The following is a 6,000-nucleotide window of genomic DNA, read 5'->3' as shown; positions in this document are numbered from 1 at the left end:
GCTAGGACCTCACAGAGCAGCTGTGTTTATGTGCTCCTCGGAGGAGCTCTGGCTGCGGCTGCAGTACCTGGGCAGGCCCAAATTACACGCAGCACCGCGAGCGCAATTAGGCCAACCGCGCAACAGCTCCGGAGGGCTGACTGATCTTCCCCCCGAGCTCCAGAGTGTGAGCGCGAGAGACGCACAGACGCAGCTGCCGAACGGGGAGTGTTAGCCGCCACCATAACCCCTCCGTCAGGAGAGAGCCCACCCCAATCCCCTGGCCTCTGCACACCTGACCAATCAGGTACACACACGCTGCTAGGCAACAACACGCTGTAAAACACGGGAGAAACACATTCACACCACCGTACAATATTAATCCCTCCAGCTTTGTTAGAAACCTTAGGAATCTATGAATACACAGAGCTCCCTCCCCCTATGTAACCATTGAACGGCATCCATTTTCTGAGAAAATAAAAGTCTATTACATTTAACTGCGGTGCAGATACCGTCGGTGTGCCGTCATCGTAAAACGCCACCCTCGGTTTGCGCTCAATTTGCCTGTGGTTCTGACCAGGCTTCAAAGGGCACGGCCTGTATTAGCCATGCTTCCCTTTTTAAACCTTACGTGAGCGCGTGACTCTTCGACGCAGCTCGTCTGAAAGGCGTTATTTCCCTCTGCGTTGAGAGTGCTTTCTCGCCGAGGGATTGGCGGAGTGTAACGGCTGGTGTGAGCCCGCCGTGGTTAATAACACGGCTTCATGAGGAAGCCATTAATGGCCATGACTCACTTTCCCTTGCTTCTGTAAGCATGGCGATGTCTGCTATAAGATTAATCACGCTAACAAACAAAAGGAGGACTCATAACACAATGGTCTTCCAGGGCTCATCCATCACGACATCATCAAAGGCCGACCTCGCCGCGGTCCCTGTTTGATGATATGGCCTGCAGTATCTTTCCAGAAGTTTCCTCCCTCGTCAAAGAGCCAGACATGCTCCTTTCCTCTCTCTACATCATGCACCCAGCACTCGGAGGTCCTGAAAGACACTATATAAACAAGCAGTGTTTTGTTCTTCGTGGCCCATCGGTCAGAACTGCTGTTCTCTCTCGGTGTCTGACATTTCCCAGCAACACTACTACTACACCTGAGCAAACTGGCACAGCTGCACAGAAGAACCCTACATCTTCTCATGTCCCCTTCGCCAAACTGATAATGCAGACAGGGAGCAGCCCAGTGAGTGACTCAGGGCTGTGAAGGACAGAGAGAGTTCTCCTGAAGCACAGATGGGCCTGCTGGCTCTCACTCAGAGGGAACACCCAAAGCCCGGTTCCAAAGCAGGGAGAGACCAGGCCTGGTATTAACTGAGCATTTAGAGCACTTCAGCGGTGGACTAAGAGACCCACAGCCTCGCTGCAAGGCCTCCAGGCTTACTCTGAACAGGTCTCCCTCTAGCTGGCAAACACAAGGTTTTGAGTAAACCCCAGTAGTTTCCCTCAAAGCTATAAGCAGCACTGCGTATTGTCAGTCCTCCATCGAAGGATTTGAATGAACTGGGCGAATATAAACAGATACGGCGTGGCTGAAAATGAAATGGAAGTGTGATAATAGTCACTTTCTGCTGTGTTTTCTGAGACGCAGTGACGGAGCCTGAGGACTGTTTTTCAGCGCGGTGCTGGCTGAGTGATTCTCCAGCTGCTCTCTCAAGCTCTCCAAACAGAAAAAGGCCAAAACAAACAAGCTGTGGAGTGTGAGAGTGTCTATGAGTGTGTGTAAAGGTGCGTGAGAAAGAGCGAGTGAGCATGTGTGTGTGTGTGTGTGTGTGTGTGTGTGTGCGTGTGTGTGTGTGTGGGCAGAACTATGCTGTTTTGCACTGTGTTCTAAGGGAGTAGCATATGAGAGCCTGAGGCTGGAAACTTCTAGGCGTTCCTGCCCGTCCCTGCAGGACGTCAAACCCCAGAGTTCACCTCTGACCGCTTCTCCCCGCATGACAGAACGCGACACTGCGGTCATTTCAGTGTGTGAGACTCAAATTGAATCAATTAACACAATTAAAAACATCTGTCGACAGCTCTTCCATCAACACTTCCTTCTCCTTTGTTGCTACACTTTTTTTCTTCTGGCTACCTGGAAATATATCCAATTTCCAGCATTCAATATTTTGCATGGACACGTTCCCAGCTTTTACCAGCTAATGAAGGGAACTAATCAAGTGAGCAGTAATTACACACTGACATGCTTTCCATGGCTTTCCTTAGCCCACCTCTGCCAAAGAGGGACTGGGAAATAGCGAGAGGGAGAAAGGGAGAAAGAAAGAGTGGAGGGGGTGTACGGCAAATCTGAGAAAGTGGGCCTCGTTTCCCCCTCTGTCTCCACTTGATTTTCATACTAGCGACCTCTGACTTCACCCTGCTTTGGGCTCTACAGTCAATGTAGAAAAGACGCACTCTGCACATCTGCATCACAAACCCCCCCCCCCCTTTCCCCTGAAATCCCTGCTTAAACAAAGAGGGGAAGACTGCGATTTGTCTGTGCTTTTGTCCTGGTGTCATGTCACGGAGTCACCTTTCGCACAGAGAGACATGGTCTAGCTGTAAATTATGATGGCTCAAACGTGACCTATTGGCGTACCGCAGGGCCCTTTCCCGAGACCAAAGCACTTTTAAGGCTTTATCTCTCGACGCGGACGTCTGCGGCGGAGGGCTTCCTCTTCTCTGTTTTTCGCATTTGAACCATAAAGGGGAGTCTGCATCCTGGCACTCCAGCGACCTCCCGCCAAAAACGGCTGTGAAGAAGCGCTGGATTCCGCTCAAGTTGAGGCTTAATCCTTCCTTTGATGTCTCACTAAAGCAGAAACATAATTATCCTGAATCTCCTACCTATTAGGTAATGGGAAAGGGAAGAACGGCACTAGGCACTTCTCACACCTCTTCTTAAAAAAAGTTCTCCATGCGATAAAGGAATGTGGATGTTTTCTGTTTAATGCAGAGCGGATCAATTTCAAGACTGCCTGGCAAAAAGACAATCTGGAGATGAACAGCTTGGTTTTAATTTCACAGGCTTCACAGAGACTGGTATAGCCATAGGAATGCCACCTACCCTGCGGAATGTCTCTTCATGCTTCAAACAAGTGACAACCGAAATGGAAGTATTTTTGCCAGTTCCTCAGGTGTACCAACAGGAAAGAAAGAGCTGGAAACTCATGGAGGCCTATTTCCCGTGTACTCAACAAAAACAATTTGTCGTTGGCGTTGTAAAGGCCAGGTAGCGCGCAGTCGCTGGAGGCAGGCAGCTGTCAGCTTTCCTCATGGCTTTGATTAAATGGGGGGGAAGGGTGATGTAACCCCATCGCTATGTGGGGGATTGACAGCAGATTCCCATGGTGCTGTGGGCCCCAGGGCGGAGGGCCTTCAACGTATCACCCTCCGGGTACGAGACCAGGGGGCCCCCTGCCCTCAACCACAAAGTTGAACTCTTTGACCAGGTTTGGATAACATTTCAGAAGCTCTACCTATGCTCTTGGGGCGGCGGAAATCACAAGGTTTGGGAACTGCAGGGGGACGCTCGGGCGAGTGTGGCATTTAGGGGGGAGCGTGCTGAATGACGTCATGCTTGCGGCCCGAGATGTCAGCTGCTGCCTCCCAGTGTACCTCCCAATTTTAGTGATGCATGGCTCGGTGGGTCATGGAAGAACATTGACCAATGGATGAGGTTTTTACTCAGTAAAACCATACTATTACCACACCTTACTATTTTTTAAAACTACATATCCGGATACATCCCAACAGCAGAAGAACATGCAAATCCAGTGAAATACCTACAAACAAACTCACAATCACTCACAGACACAGACACACAGACAGACAAACACACACAACACATACACTCAAATAAAACACAAACACACACACAAACACACAGACAGACAAACACACACATTCAAACCAAACACACACACACACAACACATACACTCAAATAAAACACAAACACACACACAAACACACATAAACACACACACACAAACACACACACACATGAACACAACACACAGACAGACAAACACACACACTCAAACCAAACACACACACAACACATACACTCAAATCAAACACAAACACACACACACAAGCACAAACACACAGACAAACACACACATAAACACAAACACACACACACAAACACATAAACACAAACACACACACAGACAAACACACACACTCAAACCAAACACACATAAACACATAAAGGCTCAAACAGTAGGTGAGACTGCAGTGGTCTGCAGGGCAGTTGGGTTACACACGGAGGGTCTCGTCCCTATTTCAGGAGATGCAGAGGAACAAAGCTTGCCCTGTGGTTGGGGTTTTGGGAGTTGGGGGTAGTGGCATGAAGTGACAGCGTAGAAGGTGACAGCTGAGACTAAGACTGCCCCCAAGGGGGACAGACTGTAATATAAAGGTGTGGAGGAAGGAGGGAGGAAGGGAGGGAGAGAGAGAGGAGGAAAGAGAGAGGGACAGAAAGAGAGAGCACACTGGTTTCTCAAGCACCTCCTGTTCCACATGTGTTAGTCATCTCCAGACCCATAGGGCCAGCACAGCCACGTAAAGAACACACTTAACAGTCAGTCTTGAGAAAAGTATACTTTACAATTCATTACTTCCTTCTCGCAAGAAATTAAAGGTCTCTTGTTAAAAGCCGAGCTGTCAAACGAGAGCGGCTTTTATTACCCAGAAAACTGACAGGGCCCCCACTTCCGGAACAAACGAAAAAAAAAAAACGTTTGTTTTTTTTTGGTGGGGGATACCGTGGGTGTACTGTAAGGGTCTGCATCTGTGCCATGAGCCCTCGTTGTCACGGAGACTGCTGATGGATGACCACGATGTGCTAACGACTTCGAACCACATTTTATTCCACTTCTTCCGTAGCTTTCTCCCCATGACCCCCGTTTTACTAGAAGCTCCATAGGAGAACATTCCAGAAGTGTAAAACACAAACAAAAAGGTGAGGCCACGATTAAAACGGGCATTGGGAAACTTCTTGGTTGTTCTATAGGCTGTACGCTAGCGGGACTGTCGCTCTTATCTCCGAGAGCCGGCTATCGAGACCGCAGGTCTCACGTCTCCTGATCAGCCTTCCCAGGAATGCTGAATTTTAATGGGATTTTAATGGGAATCTAATGGGATTTCCGGATCTTTAAGAAAGCCTGCGCTGATCCGTTTTGATATGGGGGAAACATAACAACTTGGCCGGAAGCCTGAACGCATTAAATGCATACTATGTACATAAATATCAAAGGAGGAGGCTGGAGCGTTCACATTTGCCATGGAGGAATCCGACGGCAGACCACAGAACAGCCCTAAGTCCTGTGGGGCGTGCAGACATTTAAAATATTGCGCAAAGTACCGGTCGGGAAGGAAAGACGCATTCGTTCCCAAATGAAGGCGGAGAGGATGAGGCCTAGTTGGACTGCGGTCACGCAGTCAGAGGCTGAGAAAGTGATACAGCACCCCACACCGCCAACCCCTTCCTGCAGTCAGCCGCACAGGGATCAATCCAAAACGCCGTCCGAAATCGTTCCCGCCTGGTGACAGCGGTGATTTATGGCACGGCTGCCAAACTTTGTTCAGACGGAGTAATTATCAGCTGCCAAGGCTGTAGAAGCTTAAAATAGCCAATCTGATATAGGGAGGGGGGGTATATATTAATGAGCGTATAACCCATACGTCAATACAGGCTGAGCCACGCATTGGAGTTATCGATGATCTGAATGCAGAAGGCTGTTCACCGCACCATGCCATTTTAGAGAAGGAAACCGTTATGGGCCAGCTGCCAGACCAGGTTTTGGCCTCGATCCAGCTCCATACTGACCCGGCTACCTTAAATCCACACAGGCACTAGCTTTTAGGCGTAGGACACCTCCAACACGCAGGCAAGATTACAATCGATTAGACACAACTTTGTGGTCCACTTACTGCTCTATGGCCTCGCCAAGAGGACATAACATAGTGGACTGTGGAATT

At 49.1% G+C, this 6,000-nt stretch overlaps 1 protein-coding gene across 2 annotated transcripts in view; it reads right to left on the bottom strand.

Moving 5' to 3' along the window:
* The window catches only part of bbs9 (Bardet-Biedl syndrome 9), a 161,613-nt gene that overhangs the window by 45,303 nt on the left and 110,310 nt on the right, over positions 1-6,000 (bottom strand). The window lies entirely within an intron of this gene.

Source organism: Conger conger, chromosome 1 (genome assembly GCF_963514075.1).
Source record: "Conger conger chromosome 1, fConCon1.1, whole genome shotgun sequence".
NCBI classification, from domain to species: domain Eukaryota; kingdom Metazoa; phylum Chordata; class Actinopteri; order Anguilliformes; family Congridae; genus Conger; species Conger conger.
Note: the sequence above shows the minus strand (reverse complement) of the source record. Positions and strands in the feature narration are given on the sequence as shown.